At 41.2% G+C, this 25,218-nt stretch overlaps 1 long non-coding RNA gene across 1 annotated transcript in view; it reads right to left on the bottom strand.

The window, feature by feature from the left end:
* Nucleotides 1-25,218, bottom strand: part of LOC132663440 (uncharacterized) — a 125,897-nt gene that overhangs the window by 60,962 nt on the left and 39,717 nt on the right. Inside the window, exons 3-5 of the long non-coding RNA XR_013551755.2 lie at nt 14,765-14,902; nt 2,580-11,977; nt 1,810-2,002 (exon numbers count right to left, since the gene is read on the bottom strand). This is a non-coding gene — a long non-coding RNA (uncharacterized LOC132663440). The remainder of the gene's footprint in view (nt 1-1,809; nt 2,003-2,579; nt 11,978-14,764; nt 14,903-25,218) is intronic.

Genomic DNA, 25,218 nt, shown 5'->3' with positions numbered 1-25,218 from the left:
TGCGGCATGTTTTCATCTGTTTTCCTCGAGAATGGCAGAGCCACAGAGCGGAAAGCAGAAACACACAAACCTCCCAAAGCCTCAGCTTGGAACTGACACACTGTCGCTTGTGCCTACGTTCATTCCACTGACCAAAACGAATCATATGGTCAAGCCCAACCCCAGGGGGCAGAGAACATACTCCACACAGGATACACCACAGCAAGGATGAGGAGGGAAGGGAGAATTGTGGACAAGTCACATCACCTAGCGCATGACACAAGCAAAATTCTGTTTCAATTTCCAGGAAAAAAAAAAAAAAAGACTGACAATTCCAGTCCTGATAAGCACAGGGCTCTTCTGAGGGCCAGATGCTCTCATGCAGACATTATGTAATTAAAATTGTTTAACCAAGAGCTAAACATTGTGTAGGCACCAGATAATGATTGAAAATGACCAGTGACAGGGCGCCTGGGTGGCTCAGTCGGTTAAGCCTCTGACTTGGGCTCAGGTCATGATCTCACCGTTTGTGAGTTTGAGCCCTGCCTCAGGCTCTGTGCTAATGGCTCAGAGCCTGGAGCCTGCTTCAGATTCTGTGTCTCCCTCTCTCTCTCTCTCTCAAAAATAAATAAACATTAAAAAAAATTAAAAAAAGAAAATGACCATTTGCTTTTTCTTATAAAGACTACAATCAAAATACAATATGATCGGGGTGCCTGGGTGGCTCAGTCAGTTAAGCGTGTCTTCAGCTCAGGTCATGATCTCACAGTTCATGAGTTCAAGACCCATATCGGGCTTTTTGCTGACAGCTTAGAGCCTGGAGCCTGCTTCAAGTTCTGTGTCTCCCTCTCTCTCTGCTCTTCTCCCACTCATGCTCTGTCTCTCTCTCCTTCAAAGATAAATAAAAACATTTAAAAAAATTTTAAAAAAACAAAAAAAACAAAAATACAATATGATCATTACTTAACATAAGTTGTGTATAAAATACTGTGGGAACAGGAGACAGAGTTGTTGAGTTGGCCTGGGTGATGTTCAAGATGTTCTGCAAGCTACTTTACAATTAAGGAAGAACAACCATTGTGGAGAACAGGGAAGTGGAAGTGTGTAGGAAGAGAGGAGGCATTAACTTTATCAGTAATATTTCCTTTTTAGGGTAAAAAAGGAAAGATTTGAAGCAAATATGGAAAAAAAGTTGTCATCTGATAAATCGAGATGTTGAGAAAACGGAATCTGTTATATTATTTTCTGTGTATGCTTGAAATAGTTTATAACCAAACATCAAAAATTTTTGAATGTTTATTTTTGACAGAAAGAGATAGAGAGATAGTGGGGGAGGGGCAGAGAGAGAGGGAGACAGAGAATCACAAGCAGGCTCTGCAACTGTCAGTGCAGAGCCCGACGTGGGGCTGGAACCCATGAACCGGGAGATCATGACCCGAGCCGAAACCAAGAGTCCATTGCTCAACAGACTGAGCCACCGAGGTGCCCCCAAACATTAAAAATTTTTGAGTTATTTTAAATTATTTTAAAATTATTCAAAATAATTATTTAAAATTATTTAAAATTATTTTAAAACAGACAAAGAAGGGAATGAGGATATTCTTGGAAGAAAGAGCACAAGTGGTAGGAAAAGTAACTTGGTCTTAACGGATAATAGTGCAAAAGGGACAATGGTGGAAGAGAGTCAAACAGAAGAATGAGAAGGCACTGTAGTCATTTCTCAGGGCTGCTGTACAAATAAATACTGGGTGGTTTAAAACAGCAGAAATTTATTCTTCCACAGTCCTCAAAGCTAAAAGTCTGAGATCAAGGGATCAGCAGGGTTGGTACCTTCTAAGGGCGCTGAGAGAAATCTGCTCCATGCCTCTGTCCTAGCTTCGTGATGGTCAGGAATTCTTGGCATTCCTTGGCTTAGAGAAACATCATTCCAACCTCTGTCTCCTTCTTCACATGGCATTCTCCTTGTGTGTCTGTGTCTTCACATGGCCATCTCTGCACCATCTCTGTGTCCAAGTTGCCTCTTCTAATAAGGACACCAGTCAGGTTGGATTAAGAGCCCACCATACTCCAACATGACCTCACCTTAATTTAACTAATGACATCTGCAATGACCCTATTTCCAAAAAAGATCACATTCTGAAGTACTGAGGATAAGGACCTCGGCAGATCTTTGGGGGAGACCCAGTTTAACCCGGAAGAAGAATCAAGATGTTGCCACTACTTTTCTTAGCTATTATTATCAGCATATTTTTGTACTAACTAAAAAATTCACAGGAAGGGCATAGTATGTGGTTAACCAATTGAAAGACCTCCTCAGGGGACCTGTGACTTCTCTGACTCTGTAGAGGGAAGGAAATCACACGAACGATGATGCTTTCTGCGTTTCTTCCATTTTACTATTTATTCATGTGCCTCCCAGGCTAACCCACATTATGCTCTGCTTCCCTGCTTCACACCAGCCCACGCTGGGTGACTCACCATCCTGCCCCATCAGTTTCGTCATCCAAAGAAAAAACCCTCTGGCTACTACCACCAGTGTTTTGGACTGCAGTGCTTTGCCCTGGAGTTAATTTTTAACCCCGGGCCCTTCAGAAACTCACTTGCACACCAAGATCCGGCACCAGGGGTCCGCTTCATACTTGGTGTCCAATTTAAGAAACTTCCTCAGGAAGTTCTTCACAATGTATGGGCAGAGTTTTCAGACGTTCCTGACCTGTTTTCTGGTTTACAACTATAGAAACGGTGAATTACTTCAAATCAGTCATTCGACTACTTGGCCCATGCCTTACCCTAGCCAAATGCTTTTCCCCTCCAACTGTATGATCCAGCCCTTGTCAATTTCTCTATCCCCCATTTCACTCCACCCTCTCCTTTGCTCCCTATTCTTAAAATCCTCTTCCTTTTGTCCTTTTCACCTCCAGGTCATTCCACAAGGTTCTCCCTCCAGCTCCTCAAATTTCTACCCTTTCTCAACCTTCACTCTCGGTGGTCAAATATCACTTCTTTGGAGAGGTTTTCTCTACCCCTCTCTCTACCCCTCTTCCCTAAAACAGCTTCCTCACATTCTCAGACTTACTGTGGCATTTATTTTCTTCTAGATTTCTTTGTTCATTTCATTATTTACCGGCTTATTGTATGTCTCCTTTAAAAAATGAGATCATCTGTCTATCTAGTTCAGGAATAGCCTCTGCTGCTCATACAGCACCTGGCACATAATAGATGCCTAGTAAATATAAATTGAATGAACAGAATAAAACGCTGAGCTTCCCGAAATCGTTACAAGTTTGGGGTCTAAGCAGGAAATGTAGGTCCCTTGCATTACTGGCCTGTTAGTGCTGGTGTCCTAGGCCTCTGGTTCTGTTTGCTGAGTTACTGACACTTTATTATAAATCCCTTATCTTGAGTTTTTGACTCAGTTCCAAAGTTCTGGATTCCAGACCCTGCTTACAAGAGACAGGGACCTAAAGAACCAGCTGGTCTTCTCCCTCTCTCTCCCTGCACTCGAGCTTTTGCGTGCCGGATATTGTAACTGCTGCTCCTATCCGCCTTGACCCCAAACCCACCAAAGTCCTTCTTGTCTGACTCAGTTCCTGTCCTCCTCTCTTGTGCCTACCTTTCCACTATAAATCTTCTTTCTTGTGTCTACCCCAAACATGCCATGATGATAAGCATAAAGGAATGGTTAATCTGAACACATTTTTAGAAGCTAATCATTCCCACTCACCGTGGCCTCTATTGGAGGCTTGTGCAAAACTGCTAGTATATCTGTCTCACTAAATACAAATAAATGTCCACATCAATCTATGCGTTTGCCAACACCAATATAGATAGGGACTAAAGCTGCGAGGTTTTCACGTTTGGGTACTTTTAGACAACTTTTGGGTATAATTGAGACCATTTATAGGATTGATAAGGGGTATGCCTTGAAGACTCTTCTCTGTAAACCTAATTATATCACTTTCCTTAAAATCCAGTGTCCAGAAAGCATTTGAGAAAAGCTACTTTGAGTTGCCTGGATATTTTCCAAGCTCTGGATACCATAGTTAGTCACATGGAATGTGGAATGGGCTAGACGTTTTGGAATTGTTCTTGTTAAACTGGTGTAAGCGATTGACCCAAAAGCTTTAATAATCATTATTTGTTTAACAAGTTCCTGTGAGGAAAGCTATGCAGTTGTCTTGTGAAGTAGCTTCTTAAAAGGCTTTTATTTTGTCTGGATATGATAAGAATCATTACATGGTATGTCTAACCGATGACTTAGTGCTCTTTCAGTGCATAGAAACTTCTATGGGAAAAAGAATTAGACAATAAGCACCAATGACTTAATACATGCCCTGTTTCCAATTCAATTTGCTTTGATAAAAATCTAATAATCTCCAGGAACACAAATATTTATCTACAGTGATTGGACAGTCAGTTAAAATAGGCATTCTCGGTCCCTTCAAAACATTCATTTGTCCTTTATACGACCCACACATTGTCAAGAGGTTAATAATGTTGAAAAATTCCTGTGGTGTTTTTAGTTTTTGTGCTATCTGGCACAGAAACATCAGGATCCTTAATTTTGTTTTCAACATAGCATATTCCTTATTCACAATCAATGCTCCTCTGTCTTAATCAACAAAATAGGAAACAGATTTTTAAATTCTGAAATCACTATAAATTCATAGCATTTTTCCTTTGAAGTAAAATATTTTACATGACTATAGTGAAACAGGAAAAGAATTTGTTTGATCAGAAGGCTCAACAACTAAAAGAATAATAATTTGTCTCCAGAGAAACAGATCAAGATTTTAAAGGTAAACAGGTATTATTTAAGAATTTGGTAAAAATGATTTTTAAATGTGCTAGGTTTTATGTTATAGAATGTGTTTCAGAATATAATTCAGCCCTAAATACAATTATATACCACATTGCCTGTGTGCAAATATTATTCTTTCCTATTTAGACATTGTTTTAAGTATGACATTCTACCTTAGTAGCAAATATCCTGGCTCCACGGTAAAATGTACCTTAAAAAAGATAACTTATCTGCTCCAATAAAACCATGGCAGATAAACCCTTTCATTGAATATGTCAAGCACATGTTAAATCATAAAATCTCATAGGACTGACTGTACAGGATACCTGTATACAAGGTTCTATCTTTATATACATTAGATCTCTAATATGTTTCAAGTAAGCCTTTGAAAAAAGAATAATTTATAATTTGTAAGATGCGGCAATTAATATTAGACATCAAATTCAAAAGCATAGATGGGCTTCACTTCTTTCAATAAATCTCAGGTGTCTAGAAGAAAAGTACAATGGGAAGAAAACGCCGCGGATCAAAACAGTGGGTAAAGAGGAACAAACCCAATTCTAACCCATCAGAGAGATGGAAGCCTCCAGAAACAGGTTGCTGTATAAGCCTCCCATTAGTCTATATGATAAGCATGTTGCTATTGAAAAGCAAAGCAACTGACCACCATTTCTCTTAAAGTATGTGAGGGAGCCTAGAGATGTTTCCATTGTCCCCATCTGTCCCCAGCTTCTTGTTTGGACTTGAAATCTCCTCCATTACCTTTACTTACCTAATCCACTGACCACCCCTCCTCTCATATCTACCGCTATTTTCTCACCTCCTTAACTTCCTTCAAAGTGATCTTGCCCCATGGGCCCATCCTGATCAACCCCAACCAACCATGTTCACGCCTTTCCCTATTTTTATCCCTACAGTTTCACTCTCAGGCACAGCTCCTCTGCTCAAGGCTATCTTGCCTTGGATCCATGTTCAGCAGCTGCTGTGTCTGTGTGTGTGTGTGTGTGTGTGTGCACGCATGCCCATGTGCCACAGCTTGTGTTTCAGGGTAACCATTCTCCCTGTGCTCAAACCCCAGCTCCGGTCTTCTGTTGTGAGGTACGTCAACTAAATCCATTAAGCTTCGATGCTCCCTTTCTGTAAAGTGAGGATTATAATAGAATTTACCTAGTAAGGATATTTTGAAGATAGAAGAGGTAATGTAGTAAATCACTCAATACAGTGCTGGTAAAGAGTAAACACATAATAAATACTGGTTTTTATTATTCTTATTGTATTTATTATTTCATCTACACAGAGGCAATTCTCTTCAGTGTGGATGCAAAATATTTTATATTACTTAGTATCACCTGTAAATGTGGTGACTGCACTGTTTGAACTAAAATTGGGACAAATCCAGAAAATCACACGTACTTATGCAGGAAAGAAGCAGAAGCAGTGAAATAAAAACAGTACCAGGTGATTTGAGATGGGGAAATCACTGTGTCCCTAAGTCCTGTGCTATGCTTTTTTAATAAAATTGAGTCCTCAAAGAAAAGTATGCTGGGTCTACACAAGTGAAGTGAAGGACTAATTGGTTTGGGGTTGGATTCTGAATTCGCAAGCAGGTTAGAACAAACTTTTTCCCCCCTGCATGGGATGCATAAATACAGACACCTGTGCAGTGTACTAGGCTATTGCTGTTAAAGAAAACCTTATCTTCTCTTCCGACAATTTGTCGTGAGGACAATGTCAGGAAGAAAACCTTCCCAGTACCAGGGTGGGAGGGGCCAGCAGACAGAACAAAGTCGTGAAACAGACTTATTATCATGTGAAAACCAGAGCTGAAAGGAAGTTTTTGATAGAGCTGGAACCCCTGTTGCCAAGGAAAATGGGCCAGGAGGTCTATGATATCTAAGGTCTTCAGTAATTGTATCTGAGAGCAGACTTGTAACAAATGCTTTCAAGTCTGTTAACTGGATTGCTTTGGAAAATCCCAGCTGAACTCTTAGAATCTCATCTGCCTAATTCCAATTTTGCCAATATTTTAAATGTGTATATAGTATAAGAACCAGGGCTTTCTGAAACCCTGCCATTAAGGTAATACCAGAGGAGGAGACAGAGAGGGGAGCAGGGAAGGTGTGTGGCTGAAGGTTGGTGGCACAAGAAGGCAGCTCCAACAGAGACGGACTATAACAGAATGGCCTTCTATGCTTTTTAAAGGGAATTTCCAGGATAGACACACCTCACAGACAAATCTAAGTATGGCAATACCTTCCTCATTTTCTATAATCCATGCCTCTGTTCTCAAGCATTTATGTGGATAATTGAAAAATGACAGTATATCGGGGACCTGGTGGCTCAGTCAGTTAAGCATCCAACTTTGGCTCAGGTCATGATCTCATGGTTCGTGGGTTCCAGCCCCACGTAAGGCTCTGCGCAAAGAGCTCAGAGCCTGGACCCTGCTTCGGATTCTGTGTCTCCCTCCGTCTCTGCCCCTCCCTGCTTACACTCTATCTCTCTCAAAAATAAATAAACATTGAAAAATTTAAGAAAAATGACAGTATAACACATTTCTTTCCTTGAGTCTCCATTTCCCTAAAGGCAGATGAGCTTCAATACTGAAGACAAATGCTCCATGTGGCAAAGGACAGTCGTGTCTCAGGTAATCCAGTGATCTCATCCTGATAGCCCGGCCCTACCGGTGCCCTTCCCAACAACCCTGAATGGAAGCAACACTCATGCACCCATGGGAATAGAATGGCTCCAAATGGCCTTTTGTTTTCATGCTCCTAATCTTCAGAGTCCTCATGCTCTTCTCTTGACCTTGCTTTGTTTCCAAGGTGAAATATTTATATTCCTACTGTACCTTATTTTGATAGCTGGTTTATGGTGTCTCTCATTATGCTCTTTAAGATGTCGTTACTGATAACCCATTAAGACTTTGTAATGGAGGAAAAAATATCCATCCTGTACTGGGATAAGAACTAGGGCCTAGGGGCGCCTGGGTGGCTCAGTCGGTTAAGCGTCCGACTTCAGCTCGGGTCACGATCTCGAGGTCCGTGAGTTCGAGCCCCACGTCGGGCTCTGGGCTGATGGCTCACAGCCTGGAGCCTGCTTCCGGTTCTGTGTCTCCCTCTCTCTCTGCCCCTCCCCCGTTCATGCTCTGTCTCTCTCTGTCTCAAAAATAAATAAACGTTAAAAAAAAAAAATCTTTAAAAAAAAAAAAAAGGACTAGGGCCTAAAAGGTAAAAAGCATATGTATGGTCCATTATCTACTCACCATCAAATGCAGACACACCATCCATAATTTATGCCAACATATATAGAGTATATAGAGAGCATAAAACTAGGGCATGAACTATTATTGTTTTGAGAGAGAGAAAGAAAAAAAGAGAGAGTGGGGTAGGGGCAGATGGAGAGGAAGAGAGAGAATCTCAAGTAAGCTCCACGTTCAGCACAGAGCCCAACTCAGGGTTCCATCACATGACCCTGGGATCATGACCTGAGTCAAAATCAAGAGTCAGATGCTTAACCAACTGAGCCACCCAGGTGCCCTAAGGCAGAAATTATTGAAGCCAGGTCCAGGTACCCAGTTCTTCAATATACTGTTCTCTCTACTGTAGTGTATGCTTGAAAATTTCCATCACAAAAAACTGCAAAAATATATATGGGATCCGAGAGACAAACTCAGAAAAGAAAAAAAAAAGTGATCCGAATGATATTCTCTGATGTTAGATTACTGTAGGCAGCATTCCTATGCTTAGGAGACCTCCAGTGTTCCTCTCCGCAACCTTGGGAAGCTCGTGGGAGGAAGAGGGGTGTTTATTTTTAGTGTATGTTACTTTAGTGAGTGCCCAGTTTTCTTGCTGAGGTGGTCCAGGCACGAAATGCTATGTATTTGACTTTTTCAAACTACATGGCGGCAAGGAAATAAAAGTATAAAAGCTTCGGTATCGGACAGACTAGATTCAAACACTCTTAGGGTACAACTTGGGAGCAATTACTAATTTCTCTGACCTTTCATCCCCTACCAAGTAGAGTTAATATCAGTTTCACAAGGTTATTATAGAAAAAGTGCCTACTGATAGGTCTAGCAAATAACAGATTGTCGATGCATTCTCATTTCCTCCCTACTTGTCATATTTTCAGCTGCCAGTCATATAGCATGTTGAAAAAATTCCAAAGACTTTCTAGATATAACTCGGAAACCTTTTCAGTTCTCCAAAACACCAGCAAAATCCTGGCATATCCAGTCACTGCACATTATTAATAGTAGAGCTATTAATAGACAAGGAACCCACGCCTTTAGATAGACACCAGATTGTGTGGTGTTATTAGAAAGGACAATAAACTCTCAGTTAGGGACATGAATTCTCATCTCCACTCTCTCACTAAGAAGCATTGCCTTTAAAAGGGACACCTAGCCATCTCCTGTCCTTGGAGAAGAAATTTTTCTAAAGCATTTTTGAGCCCCCAACTTTCTAAAACAGAATGATAAGCATAGAAACAGACTAAAATATATATGCCATTAATAATTTGATATGTTACTATACTAAATAGACATCAGTTTGATTGTCCTCAGGTATGAAAACCACCCTTATTAGATTTTGACAAAGTAAAAGCACTATACAAATATGAGGTTTTGACTCTGGATCAAATGGCCTTGGCCAGAGGCCACTGCAAATAGTTCTGTTGTGTGATTATTACTGTTTTTACTATGATGAAAGTGGGATTATGAATTTAATGCAATAAATAGCTGCAAAGTAGCTAAAGCTCAGCATAGAGAATAATTAACAGTGTGGAACATCAGCAGGCCCCTGGCCTGGCCCCGTGCTTACCGTGGCCTTGGCAAGTTACAATTGCTTGATTGCTACAATAAAGCATACCCTGTCTTTAAAAGTTGTTAGAAGTTAAATGAGACAATGCTGGTAAAATGTTCCTGGTATTACTAAGTGCCTAAGAATCTATTTTCTTCATGAATTTCCACTTTGGAAATATTATATCAGTACTTTATCAATCAGGTTGATTTTCCGGAGTTAAAATTCAAAATTTTACTTTTCATATTTATGAGTCATTCACTGTTACATGTGTATGTGAGAGAGAGAGACAGAGACACAGAGATTACACATTTATAGGGTTTCAAAAAACAGCAAAATCTTAATTAAATAGCAAGAGGACAGTATTCAGCTGAGCTGAGCAGTCATGAAGGCCACATGGAACTCACAGACAGACTAGAGGGAGTTAAGGAGTGGGTGACTCTCAGTAAGAAACTGCTTCCTTCCATCAAAAGTCACAGATGTCTCTACAGCCCTTGCCACCACAGCCCCGGTCACAGGCAAGTTGTGCACACACATCAGTCAAGATGATATGCAAATCACCCTTGAACAACAAAGGAGTCACATCTCCAGCATATTCCATATCTGAAGAATTGAAAGCTAAGAAAACAAAGAGCCTGCACAAGGCATGTAAACACAGTTGAAGGGTCTACATTTGAGATGCTACATTTTGAACAATTGCCGGAGACAGCATTCTCTTCTGTGGAAAATCAAGCTTTCATTCAAGAGAGTGACCCATAAAACCTAGACAGTGCTGGATGTGACCCAGTACTCTGCTACTGACACAGAGCAGCAGGTGACCCAAAACCCAGAGGACAGGAAGAAACCAACACACAAATGGAACCACCCAGACCCAGCCTTCCTCCGACCTCATTTATCATAATCCTAATGGATGGGGACAGAGGACAAGCCGCTGCTGGTGTGTGCTGTTTTTGCTACGTGTGAATTCAAGGCACAAATGAATCTATGTATTTCCACCGTTTAGGCTGAGGTCTTCTCAAAGATGGCCTGCAGTTTTGTTTTAAAAAAAAAAAAAAAAGAAAAAAATCAGGTGAACTGGACTGATAACCATACAACATTTGCAGAGAAACACCCATGACAAACGATGGCCAGACAGCCTAATCCTATCTGAGGGCACCACCTCTGATGTGTACACGACAGGTATTGATTCTGGCCCTGACAGTCTTCAGCCTCTCACCACAAGACAGGATTTGGAAACCTCAGGCAAGCTGGCTGTCTTTCCCTAGGGGCTCAGTATCATGCCGGGGACTCCCAGGGAAGAACAGACCCCAGGGCTTTTACTATTTGAGGACAAAGGGATTATCTTCCTGTCTCCGCTCCAAACTGAAAAAGCAAATCGTCTACCTTTACGTTTCTTCTGGCTCATAAGTCTTCCTCAATGCTTCTCTCATTTTTCTTCTTCCTTTCTCTCCTCACAGTTTCTTTTCCCAGAGCCATTCATCTTGTCCTCACCTCCTATCAACCAGGAAATCATTTAGCTGCTGAGACGGGTGGCCCCAGTTTACTTTGTTTTAAAGATAGACTTACCCCCTAGTGGAATCCCTGCCAGAAAGCCTGCTCCACCGCCGCCCCCACTGCCCCGCCGCCCTCACCTCCTCATCCTTGAGTAAGAAAACCCAGACATTTATTTGGGCCTGCAACTGCCCTTGCCGGAGGAGCCAGAACCTCCCAGACAAGGGAGGAAATGCTGTAGACAATAGCTGAAGCCACTCGGTCCACAGCACTCAACTTTTCAACCACACCCATTGGTGGAATTTGTTACCGGTAAACACGCATTGCTCTAAGCACCATTATTTGTTAGAGATGAAAGGGAAAAATCATCTGCTCCTGAAGTCAGCCCAGCTCTTACAGATGATTCTGGATCTGATACACATGAAAAGTGGATATTTGTGCTTCTCTGAGCCAGAAACTAGACAGGGAAGCCCTTTGCTACCTAAAGATTGCCCTTTTCTCTGTACCTGGAGCCCAGTTGGTCTGCTGAAACTCCAGGATGGGCAATGACTTCAAATCACATTGTAAAGTAATGAGGGCAGGGAACATGAGAAACCTGTGCAACACTGCTTGGAAACCTTATCAAAATCCCCTTTAAGAATTACATGGTGGTTCGAGTTAGCCTTACAAAATTACATTGAACCTAAGTAAAATGATAATAAGAATAGTGAAGAATACGGAAAAAGAACAATGAGAGTACCAGCGATGATCCACATCCTGAGGGCGTCCTTCCTGACTCACCCAGCCCGTCTCCCCATAGGTGAAGCTGCTACCTGTCAGAACTTGCAACATCTCTCGGGATCCTCTTCTCTTTCGTGGTATCTCTCAACTTAGTCCAGCAGCCATAGCTCCAACCTCTCTCCAGCAACTGGCAAATAATGAGCAAATCATTCAGTCAATGTATTGCATTCAATGTATTTCAAATACTTTGCAGTTCTGTGTAGGGTCTTCAAAGTCAGCATAACCCTGTTACGTTTCTATCTCTTCCATGGTAAACGCTCTGTCTTTTAATGACGGATTTGATTTTTCCAATAGCCAAGAGGTGTTCATAGCCAGTCCCTCTGGGAAATAAAATTGGTTATCAAGCGAGATAAAATATTTTCTGTTAAAAATAAAGTGTACTCTATTTTTTTTAATGTTTATTTATTTTGAGAGAGTGCAAGTGGGGGAGGGGGCAGAGAGAGGGGGAGAGAGAATCCCAGGCAGGCTCCACACTCAACACAGAGCCCCACGAACCGTGAGATCATGACCTGAACTGAAATCAAGAGTCGTGTGTTCAACCAACTGAGCCACACAGGTGCCCCCAAAATATACTGTAAAATAATGTGTGTGTGTGTGTGTGTGTGTGTGTGTGTGTGTGTGTGTAATAAATTGGCTCTGAAAGATGTTTCCACTGGTAGGTTTAAATATGTTTTATACCAGTAGGTATGAAGTTTCCAAGGGTCACAGCTCTGAAGGACAATTCACATTTGGATATGCACATTATGCTATGTTTGCTTTAAAAGATTGATTATTTTATAGCTACAATTCATAAAGCCTGTGGTCATAAAACACCTCCCTCTATCTTGGCGGCAGACTACACTTGTACAAATAATGTTATCAGGTTCTAACTCAGCGAAGACCACTTCTGGCCCTAAACATGGCTAGACTCCATTCCACTCTCAAGTAGCCAGGACCACAGGATCTATTCCCAAACATGACTTCTAGCTTACACAGGAAAATAAAAAAAGGAAATTTCATGGCAAAGGAACCAATCCTGTAAAAGGATAAGAAGTTACTAAAAAATCGAAACAGCTGGGGCGCCTGGGTGGCTTGGTCGGTTAAGCATCTGACTTCGGCTCAGGTCATGATCTCACTGCCCGTGAGTTCGAGCCCCGCATTGGGCTCTGTGCTGACCGCTCAGAGCCTGCAGCCTGTTTCAGATTCTGTGTCTCCTTCTCTCTCTCTGCCCCTCCCCTGTTCATGCTCTGTCTCTCTCTGTCTCAAAAATAAATAAACGTTGAAAAAAAAAAAAAATTTAAAAAAAAAAAAAAATCAAAACAGCTTCAACCATAGAAAAAAGCTTAATATTGGTTTGGGGGCATTTTTGTCAATTACAAAGGGCTTTTAAAGAGACAGGCAGCAACTTTATCTCGATACCACATCTGCCACTTGCCAAGGTGTGGCATCCATCTCCAATAACCCTGCTTTGTCACCATCCAGCTCCAACGGACTCAACGGTGCCCTTTGTCACTTGCGAGTCTCACTCCTCAAATCTGCTGCTTGCTACTTGAAAAGCTCCTAATCTACAATTTCGTATTCTGTGCCCACAACCTCCACGTTATGTTTACTCATTCTCTTCTTAATTCTCTAAAAAGTGGGATTCTGGTTTCCAGAAAAGAAGACTGGACTTGAGATGGATTCAATTCTTGGCTTTTAGTTGTGGCCTCAGAAAATGTCATTAAACTTCCTAAGTCTTTCCAAATAAAAAAGAAACTAGTATAAGCTGTCCTAAATTATTTAATATATATTCCTTAAAAACTGAAAAAAAAACATGACCATATAAGGCAAGTGTTTATGAGTTTGGTGTATTTTCGTCTGCATATGTTACATACATAAGTTTTATGATGTGGGAACATAGTATAATATTTATTGTTGTGCTGTGTGCTTTGCTTCCCTTTACAAGATTACCAGTAATGCAGCCTCCGCTTATATATGTCTTTGCAGTGACCAAGAGCCACATAATTGTGAAAGTAATCCCTTCTGTTGTGGCTGCTGAAATGCTGGCATTGTATCTGATATTGAGAGGTCCTCCCCATTTTGGTTTTAGATCTTCCTCCCTCTACCTGCATACATTTGCCCTCCTGCGGTCTTCTAGAACAACACATATAAATCTAATCCCTTTGCCATATGACAACCCTAAAATATTGAAAGTGAGCTTTCATATCTCTCCAGCTCTTTTCTTCTCCAATCTGAGTAGCCTTGGTGTTTTTGTTTTTCTTTGTCTATTTCTCCTCCGACGTTATTTGTGGGTCCTTGGTCGTCCTCACCATAGCATCTGCCAACTCTAGCTTCTCACACCCCTGAGGCCTCCTTCAGTTCCATCTCTCACCTGAAACCCTTACCCTGTCAGTGTAAACTCCTGTCTCTCCCCCAACTTCTACTGAACTTTATTCTGTTTTCATAGGTCTCCTCATCTAGGCTGTAAAAGATATGTCTTGTATTTCTTTTGGAACAAACCACTACCCACTTTTCACCTCTGCCATCATCAACCTCATAGGAGACTGTCTCAAAGCTACCTTTAGATTCTTTTGGTTGACTTTGGCAGTTATTTCCTTTTTTTTTTTTTTATGCAACCAATACATTTTCTGTGCATTGTTGCATCCTTTAGAACAGTCTCAAAAGCTAATAAACTAATCAAAATGCTTTATGAAGTGGAAAAAGGAAGGATCAAACATAAAGAGAATTGTATTCATCATCTGGGCCCAGTTTTATTTTCTTTAATGTGCATATGTATACATAGTTGTCAAAATGACTACTCTGGAGTCCAACTGCTAGGGTTCAAATCCCTATCACTTAATAGCTCTGTGTCCTCTCTTTACTTCTGTTTCTTCATCTGTAAAATGGGGATAATAGAAACCGCCTCATGAGGTTGTTATGAAGATTTCGTGATTACCAGTAATTACGTGGGAAGTGCCTAGATCGGTAGTTGGCACTAGGCAAGCAAATGTTTGCTACTGTGATGCTGAAGAGGACAATGATCTAGGCGCTCGGGAAAATCACTTTTCATCTTTCCAGGTCTCAACTCCCTAACCTGTAAAACGAGAAGGAAAAAGGATTAAATGCTTCCAACTGTGATAGTGACAACTCTACGATCCTAGAGCCCTTGACATTTTACAAAGCACGTCCATATGCAGCAGCTCACCGGGAAACACTCATCAGTATCCCATGCTTTCAGTATACCTGACTTGCTGAAACAGCTGACCAATGTACTGGAAAGTCTAAATACTGACTCTGGGCCCTGGCCTCCATTTAGCAGAAAGATCCAAAGTCCTCAAATAGCTTATGCCTTCTCCAGTATCTGGCTTGCTATCTGCTATCTGCAAAATAACTCACCTTGAAAATCTGGACTACCAAATGGCATGTAAGAAACTGGAAAGAGGCAGGCAACGAATAAAACAAGGCAAGGATATTTATTGAGTATCTACAATATAGATCATTATAATGTCAATCCCATTAAGCCCTCACAACAACCCACGTGGAAGGTTTTACTACCCGTATTTCTGAGATGATTTCCTCATAGAGGCTCAATACGAGTGCCCAAAGTCACACAGTTACTAAGTTGAAATCAGGTTGGAAGTCTGACTGAGCTCAAAGCTTGACCTCATGCTAAAGTTCCACATTGTCTCCCTGAGATTTGCAATCTACTAGGATTGGGTTGCCATTTTAACTTCTCTGCTCAACCTTAAGCCCACTGAAAGGTTTTGTTCGATAAATGGTGCCAAGAACATGATGAGGTATTTTATCGTAACAACTGGCCTATAGGTGGCAATATTTTCCACTCGTGACTGACCCAATCCAGCACTCATCAAGAAAGCCTCAATGCAAAAATGTCACTGTAATTTGAAGGCACCCTGAGACAGCTCTACCTCACAAGTCCACCCCGAAAGCGATCCAGACAGCTATTGAGCAATGACATTTCTTCCATATTTACAGTGTAACAGAGAACAAACACGTCTAAACCATGATCATTGTTCCATATAATAAATATTGTCATTGAATGAGCTCAGGCCACTTTTTTTTGTTCTTGTTCTTCCTCGTTTATTTCCCACCAACACATTTTATTGCTCCCTGGCTTGATGGCTGCTAGCCCTGAGGGCACGCGAAAGTGAAGTCAGCAGAACTGTTGCTGAAAAGTCTCCAGTTGGTCAACAGACTTGCTTGCCCATTCAAAGGAAGTAGCATGAAAGTGAGGGAGCAACGAAGCCATGGTCTTGAGATCCCAAAGATATCACTGTGTTTGGCAAACTCCACCGAACTAGAACGTTTGGCCTTAAATAGGTGAAATTATAATTATATGTTAAGCTACATCTACATTAGGGGCTCCTGGGTGGCTCAGTTGGTGAAGTGTCCAACTCTTGATTTCAGCTCAGGTAGTGATCTCAAGGTCTGTGAGTTCATTCAAGCCCCAAATCAGGCTCCCCGCTGACAGTGTGGAACCTGCTTGTGATTCTCTTTTCCTCTCTCTCTGCCCCTCCCCCGCTGTCTCCCTCTCTCTAAATGAATAGATAAACCCTAAATTAAAAAAAATTTTTTTTAAAGCTACATCCACATTATCTTCATGGTCATTTTAAGAGACAGTTACCTGGTGCCAGGTAGGGTACACTATATATTACTCTGTTTGGGCCTCACATGTAATCTTGTGAGGTAGGCACAGTTGTTATAACCATATTTAATGAGGAAACTGAGGCACAGAAATGTTTTGTAGTGTTCTTATTGTCATAGAACAAAACAATGGTAGCATGAGGATCCACACGCCAGCAGCCAACCTCCAATGCCCATGCTTTTTCAAAGCAAGTTTCTGATTGCTTCTGGAAAATGGTAAGATACTCAAGTGCATGCCCATAAGCAGAACCATTTAGTTTAATAGTTTTCATGAGATTTCCCAATCCATTTAAACAATCCTGTACCAAGCAGTTAGTGTGATGAAAATGAATGCGATCTGCGTATGCTAAGAAAACCAAAGCCACGTGATCAAATGAATTTCCTCTGTAGGGTCACTTCACATACCTATTAGATTGATCACACACAGCATTTGAGATGGAATTACTCTGAGAATTTTTGGTATGGCTGGAGCTAACTTATGGTGAGTGTACTTAAGGGATTACATTTGATTCTTACCATGACTTTTAGTCAAAGTATCTGACAATGAGATGAATAGCTGTTAGAAAGGAAAGGTAAAGAGAAAACTGTCAGCCCACAGAACAACTTGTCACTGATTTGTTTCAGAGGCTTGAATTCATAACTCTTCTTCCTCTTTTTAACTCCACAAAGGTCCTTCTCCTTCCAGACAGTTCCTCTTCCCAAAGCCAAGGACTGATAAGGAATGAGGACAGAATATCAGGTGCCTTGTTGTCTCAAGTGGCTTATTGACATCGCTAAGATTTTTCAGACTGGGTGACACCCATTTAGCTTACTATGCCCCTCATGGCAATAATCTTTAGTACTTTCTCCCTGAGGAGGAGTGAAGTACAGTGGAGTGGGATGATCCCATTATAAGAGCTAATTGTATGTCGCCACAAAATACAACTGAAAGGCAAAGGGGGGCAATGGCTTGTAACAAGGAAGCTAGGAGACCCCACCTGGGGCAATGCTCCCTATGTTATACCGTCAAGGAGGCATGACAAATGGAAGATGGCACAGCCCTAGGGGTTGGAAGGTCCAGATCCGAGTACCACTCACCCTATGATCTTGGGCAAGCTCCTTTTCTGTTGAGGCTCCAGTTGGATCACTGTTGTAAGGGATAAAAGCTCACCCAGAGGGTCGGGAGACACTGATGAGATTTCATTCTGGCAGATATCGGTCACTCTAGGGGTCTATGTCAATGTTAGTTGTGAGTTGATTCTTCAGAGTTCTGGCCTTGCCTCTCACTCTATCCAAAAGCTTGCCCTTGATCTTTGCACCTCTTCCAAAGCCCAGAAGAGGTAAAGATTCGACATTGCCTTGGGTGTGATCCCAGGCAGTCTTATTAATCAACATGACTTCCTGTTTCCCTACAGTGAGAAGAGAGGAGGGAAGCAAGGTCTGAGGAGAGTGGCAGGGGCCACACCAAGCGAGGACCTCAGCAGGGACAACAAGAGCCTGCTCAAGCTGAGTCAGTCCAGTGTTTTTTCCTGTTAAATGATTCACATGCTGAGGCAAATCGGTCTGAGATGTGCACACTCTTCTTTGCCTTTCATGACCTTCCAAATGTGTTGGTGATTTTTGTTTTTGTTTTTCCTATTTCACTTCTCTTTCCTTGGAAAAATGACTGTACTGTTTTCATTCTAGGTTGAGGTCCCCCCCAACCCCCACCCCCTGTCATTTCAATGTTTGGGGTGGAGTGGCGGTCATATCAAAAAAACACTGTGCTAATACATGACATTAAAGCCACTTAAATGTCCATTTTAATTGTTATTCATATTCCCTAAGCTTCTTGTGTTTTTTTAACTCAAGTAGGTTAAATTAGAAATAAAATCTCATTGCATATTATATACAATAAAGTCTGAGTCTTTAAAAATCAAGCTCTAAATAGATGAATTTTCCATATGTGTCTTAAAAGGCTTATTGTTGTACACAACCAAGACTTTTTTCAGTTATTTTGAATGGGAATTCCTTCTGGAATACATAACAGAAAAAACATTTTTCTTCTTAACAAAATTAAAACTTTGATTCATTATTTTTTTTTAATTTTTTTTTAACCTTTATTTATTTTTGAGACAGAGAGAGACAGAGCATGAATGGGGGAGGGGCAGAGAGAGAGGGAGACACAGAATCGGAAGCAGGTTCCAGGCTCTGAGCCATCAGCCCAGAGCCCGACATGGGGCTCGAACTCACGTCGTGACCTGAGCTGAAGTCGGACGCTTAACCGACTGAGCCACCCAGGCGCCCCAGAACTTTGATTCATTATTAAAAGCCATAATCCCTAAATCCTTTTAACACTCCTGGCCACCATTTTGTCCTCTCATGTTTAAGTGAGGTCAGTTGTCACCGAGGCCCTTCTTGCATGCTTGGTTCATCTCCATGCATATCTATAGCTGTAATATCCTTTTTAGACAAGTTATCCAGGAAGAGATGGTTTTACTATTTGGTTAAATCTGGACAATGCTGACATTTCCCAGCTTAAGACCCTCTGGTAACTTCTCACTATAGTTAGAATAGTAGCCAAACTCCTTTTCATGACTTATAGAACCCCATATGGCCTATTCTCTGACCTTCTCTCCAACCGATTTCCTTCTCATTCCCACACTGGCTTTCTCTCTGTTCCTCAAAAGGACCAGTTTGTTTCAGGTGCTTTGCACTTGCCATTGCTACTTCCCTCATCTTCCTCCGACTGCTTCCTCTCCTTTTTAGGTCTAAGGTCAAATGTCACTTCCTCACAGAAGTCATCAATGTCTCCCACACCAAGCAGGTCGTAACCACTTTCCTGCATTATTTTCTTCCCAGCAGGTAAAGCACTTTTGGAATGCTTCAGGTCTGTTATACTCCAGGAGAAGGAGGCCTTTATCTGTCTTGTTCACTGCTTTATTACTGTTTCCAGAACAGCTCTCAATACATAGGAGGCACTCAATAAAGACTGTTAAAGGGAAAAATCCTGGCTCATCTCCACACCTCCTTAAAGCTCTTCCGTTATCATAGGGAGCTCTGGTTGCCTTGAGTCTTATTACACATTGGGTAACCCAGTCTAAATGATCAATTACAATGACATCATCAGATGGCTCTCACAACATTAAAAAGCTGGTAACGTCCAATTTCATCCCAATTTTGGAAAGAGAGGAAGAGAATGTTGATGACACACCCTAATTTCTTGGGTAGTTCTTTTCAAACTTTTCCAACAAGATATAACTAATAGTTTAGGGGGATTAGAACAGGAGTATAAAATGGCCCCCAAAGACAATATATCTTTCACATGTTGTGGATTTTTTTAATTTTCAAAAAATGTTTACTTATTTATTTTGAGAGAGAGAGAGAGAGAGCACAAGAGCACACACGTGGGGGAGGGGCAGAGAGAGAGGGAGAGAGAGTCCCAGACTAACAGCATGGGACCAAGACCTGGGGCTCTAATCCACAAACCGTCAGATCATGACCTGAGCCGAAATCAAGAGTCAGGTGCTTAACCGACTGAGCCACAGAGGTGCCCTTTACATGTTTTTAAAATCCAGATGGGGGCGCCTGGGTGGCTCAGTCGGTTAAGCGTCCGACTTCAGCTCAGGTCATGATCTCGCGGTCCGTGAGTTCGAGCCCCGCGTCGGGCTCTGTGCTGACAGCTCAGAGCCTGGAGCCTGTTTCGGATTCTGTGTCTCCCTCTCTCTGACCTTCCCCCATTCATGCTCTGTCTCTCTCTGTCTCAAAAATAAATAAACGTTAAGAAAAATTAAAAATGAATAAAAATAAAAAATAAAAAATAAAATCCAGATGAACTTTGCATTCTAATAATCACATATCTGAGTTTGATTTAGCATAAAAGAAATTTCCCCTCAAATTGTTGGAAGAAATATGCCCTCCAAGAAGATGTGTCCTGTTCACCCTGGAAAACCACCAAGGATCCCCAAGTACCTATGATCCAAGCTGGTAATCATCTAGAAATAATTCTAGTGGAGCCTTGAAGGGAGAACAGCCCCTACCCATCCTTTGCTACCCTCACCCCATCTTCACCCCAGTGAGGAAGAGCTCTGGAATAAAGACACCTAAGTGAGCCTTAAGTCATAAGGGGTGTGAAGTTTTGAAAAGGAAAAACAAGGCTAAAAGTTATATCTTTCTGCATCACTCTTTTTTCAGACATTTCTTTTAAATCATTTCACTGCTCTCTTTCTTTCCATGCGCTTGGCAAGGTGAGAGGTATAAACTCTCCTTGCTCCCTAGAGGAGAGAACCTACAATGAGCATATAACTCAATTTTCCCAGGACCATCCTGGTTATGACTATGTTGTCCTGGCAGTATTATTCATGCTCCCTCTCCATTTGTATAGTATATGGTCACTCCAACGGATGCCTTCCCCACTCTCCCTCCCACTTAAAAGGACAAGCAGGAACCACTCTGAACAAGTCATAAACAACATGATGTAAATCTTCTTCCAGTCCAATTTCAACCCACCAAGAAAAAGGAGTCCTTATGACTCAGATGAGTTGTCCATTTGATCCATTGAGAAAAATCATAAAAGCATTTGGGGTCCAAACCTTGGTTTTAGCAATGACATTTCCTTTGTCTAATACATTTCTGCAATTAGGAAATCGATAATTACTATGGGTTGCTCATTGAGGATTGGAGGTTCAGGATCCAAGCCATCATGGCACAAATTACAATAATAATATTTATAGGAACAAGACAAAAGAAGCGACCAGGATGGTGAGGGTGAATTGAGTTAATTAGTAAAAGCATTTAAAAATAAAATGTAATAGGGGCGCCTGGGTGGCTAAGTCGGTTGAGCGTCCGACTTCGGCTCAGGTCATGATCTCACGGTCTGTGAGTTCGAGCCCCGCATCGGGCTCTGTGCTGACAGCTCAGAGACTGGAGCCTGTTTCAGATTCTGTGTCTCCCTATCTCTCTGCCCCTTCCCCCACTCATGCTCTGTCTCTCTCTCTCTCTCTCAAAAGTAAATAAACATTTAAAAAATTTGAAAAAATAAAATGTAATAAATGTAATATATTCAGTCAGAGATGCCACATGAATTTGAATAATCAGCCCTTTCAATGGCCTGGCATTTGAAGGCATGAAAAAGAAAACCGTTATCCCATGAATGTACCAAAAAAGATTGCTGGGGTAGTAATTATGGTGGCCACTGTGGGAAGCATAATAGACCAATGGTCCCAGCTGCTGCCCTCTGAGATCCATCACCACATTTGTTCTGAGGCCGTGCTTTCTGTGGCTGCTCCCAGCCATGACTAAGCACAGCAGGGCTACTAAGGGCAGGCCCGTTCCTGAAAGACCTCTGATGCGACTCCCAGTTAGCCTTGCCAGAACTTCCTCAGAATTGAAATCTTAAGGTCTTTCTTCCTCATCTTCTCTCCCTCTCTTCTTCACAGGGATCAGTCCTGCCTGGGGGTCGACAGCTCTCCCAGCGACCTCCAGCTCCCTCCCATTTTCTCTCACAAGGTTTTCCTCAACAGATCTTTTCAGGTCTAATCTCATTTTAGCATCTGCCTCTCAGATGACCTGAACTAACAAAGTGATCCAGGCAGGAACTAGTTGAGGGATAGCGAGAATTAAGCCTTTTAATGCATTTAAGATCATTTGATCTAATACCAAGAAGCAGGGTAATGAGAGATCATAAAAGAAGAAGTTGGAGGAGTTTAATACTTAAAAGGGAACTTTCCCAGAATAACTAAGTCATGATAGAAGTGGCTACGACAGTGGGGGTGGAGGTGAGAATACGCAGGGTCAGAAGTTATTCATCTGCATATCTGACGCTACATTAGGTCCAAAGGCCTGTAGGAGATCTTTTTGATGTAGAACTAGGGAAATGTTGACAACATTGTTTCTTGCCATCTAGAAGAAGCCAATCTATGGTGAAAGAGAAGAAAGGCAACAGAGAGGGAAGCAAGAGCTTGAGGGGGATCCTTGAGGGAGATTTTGACCTCTTATTTCAATTTTTGAGGAAGTCCGTCTGCATCCTGATAGCTCTCATGGGGGGTTGATTGTTCAACGTTTCTCATTTCACCTAAACTAGTTCAAGATGGGTTTAGTCACTTGTCACCAACAGAGATGTGACTCACACAACAGAGAAATTTTATTTTGTTTTCTCTGAAAAACACTTGTTGTATAGTATAAAAATATCCAAGGCCACATTACTCATAACAGCAAAAATAAATAAAATGATAACAACTCAGACATCTACCAATGGTAGAAGAAATTGTAGCAAAATCATCCAATGGCATATTATTCAGCAATAACCATGAATAAAACTACAGCTACACGTCAATAATAAGTCTCAAAATAAAATATTGAGAAACTAGTAAGTTCTAGAAGAATTCACACTATAAGATTCCAGTTACATCAAGTTCAAAAACAAGTCAACTAAACCATGTATATTACGTAGGAATACAAACACAAATGGCAAAACTAAAGAAAAGCAGGTAATGGTTTATGCAAAATTTAGGATAGTGGTTACTTCCAGAGGTAAGAGGGGGATGTGACTGGAGAGGACACACAGGGACATCTAAGGACTGAAAAAGCTGTATTTCTTAAACTGAGACATGCATATAGGATGTTTGTTTTCTAATTCTATGCATATATATTTAATTCACTTACATACAATTTTATACATATATTTATATTTTTAAAGTAGGCTTCATGCCCAGCATGGGGCCCAACATGGGGATTGAACTCAGGACCCTGAGACCAAGACCTGAGCTGAGATCAAGAGTCAGACACAACAAACTGAGCCACCCAGGTGCCCCTACATATGATAATTTTAAAACAAAAATAATTATTACAATAGCTACTATTATTTTATATAATTAAATAAGACTACAGATGTTTAGCAATAGTGTCTAGCATAGAGTAAGCTCTCAATAAATGATAAGAGCCATAATGAGATGCAGATATTTGTACCACTTAGAAGAAAATACCAAAAAGTATGTCTTCATCTGTGTACACACCGCTGTGTTCCAAGATGCCTGAAAAATCTGTTAGAACCACAGCCCCATCAGAGATTGAAACTTGATGGTTTTCAACTTTTACTCATCTAAGTGATAGTACCAGAAGAGATTCTCAGATTCACAGCCACAGACAAGAACGTACTTGGTTAATATCAGACACTCGGGGGATATCCAAAGTAATGAATATAAAGTGTTTAGTTACCTGATATCACATAATTAGCCCAACAATGAAAGAAAAAATAATATCTGCATCTTAGTAGAGAAAATAAGAAACAATGGATCAAGTGTCGGCTTCGATCTATTCTACCCGGGGTCTCTTCGCAAAATAAGAGAATTGTGGAATTAGTCACGTACCCTGACCATCATTTTATCTAGCCGCTTATTTTACGACTGAAGAAGGAAAAGCTGAGAGAGGTTATTTGGATTCTTCAAGGTCAACAGTGACTTTGTGGTAGAGTCAGGACTAGAACAGAAGTTGGGATGGAAGCTGCAGAAAATGTCCTGCTATCGGTGTTCACAGACCAAAAAGAACAGAAGAAGAGACTAGAAGGAAAAGTGAGCGAGATCAGGTATGGACAGTCCAGCACCCCATCCCTTTCAAAGGAGCATAAGAGCTGGAATCCACTGAAGCTTGCAGAGGATATAGGCTCACCACTTTACTTTTTGAGTAGCACCTCTGAATGAACTCTACTGGAGACAAGTTCCTGGGAAGAAGCCACACTCAGCTAATTCTCATAGCAGAAAATATTTCATAGGCAATTTCAGAGAAATTTCCTTTTTTTAATGTTTATTTATTGGGGGGGGGGGGGCAGGGCAGAGAGAGAGGGAGACAGAATCCCAACCAGGCTCTGCAGCTATCAGTGCAAAGCCTGACGCGGGGCTCGAACTCCCAAACTGTGAGATCACGACGTGAGCCAAAATCAAGAGTCCAACACTGACTTAACCGACTGAGTCACCTAGGCGCCCCTCAGAGAAATTGCTATCGCAACCTCACCCTTATCTCTATCATCTGCATCTAATGCACTTGATGAGCATACGGTACAATACTTGTTATTAACTATTTTATTTTTCTCTTAAATCATGTTTATCCCTAGCCAGTTACCAATCTAAGGCTAAGTTCACAATTATTTCTTCAATAAGTACTCACAGGGATAAAGGATAAAGGCTCTGTACTAGGCACTAGAAATCTAATGCAAAGTGTTTAATCAAACTCCATTTACTGTGTCCGATCATGGGAGACAGTGATTTATTCAGAAGAACATACCAAGCGGAAGTAACTCGATGCGGACAATTCCTCTCAACCTTTTTGTCACAAGACAATTAAATAAGAGCTCATAAAGAAACTTTGCTTGCTTCAAAATCTTATCATCTTCAGCCCAGCTGATAGGGAAAGTAGGTCTTATGGCTGAACTCTTGAACCAGGAAAGGATCAGTCCAAAGTTTCTGTCAGGTGACGTGACCTGCAAAACTATTTCCATTCCTTGGCTTATCTTTACGACCGAAAAATGATTGCCTCTTATTTGCTTTATATGCTGGAAAATGTGGTTGAATTGCTGAAGCTGTCCCAAGCTAGAAGTTTCCTTCTGGGAAAAAAGAAAAGTCATCCCCTAAATGCAAGGTTTAATTAATGAAAAAGTAGCCTAGATTATCAAACTATGCCTTTTTCTTTCTTTTTTTTTTTTTTTGGTCTGATGTTTAGTGGTTTGGGAGTTTGTTTTTTTAACAAGCAAAAGACCTGTAAAAAGGAACCAGACCCTTCTCTAATTTTTATACT

Source organism: Panthera onca, chromosome D4 (assembly GCF_046562875.1).
Source record: "Panthera onca isolate mPanOnc1 chromosome D4, mPanOnc1 haplotype 2, whole genome shotgun sequence".
In the NCBI taxonomy this organism is placed as follows: domain Eukaryota; kingdom Metazoa; phylum Chordata; class Mammalia; order Carnivora; family Felidae; genus Panthera; species Panthera onca.
This window is presented reverse-complemented; position numbering and strand designations above follow the sequence as displayed.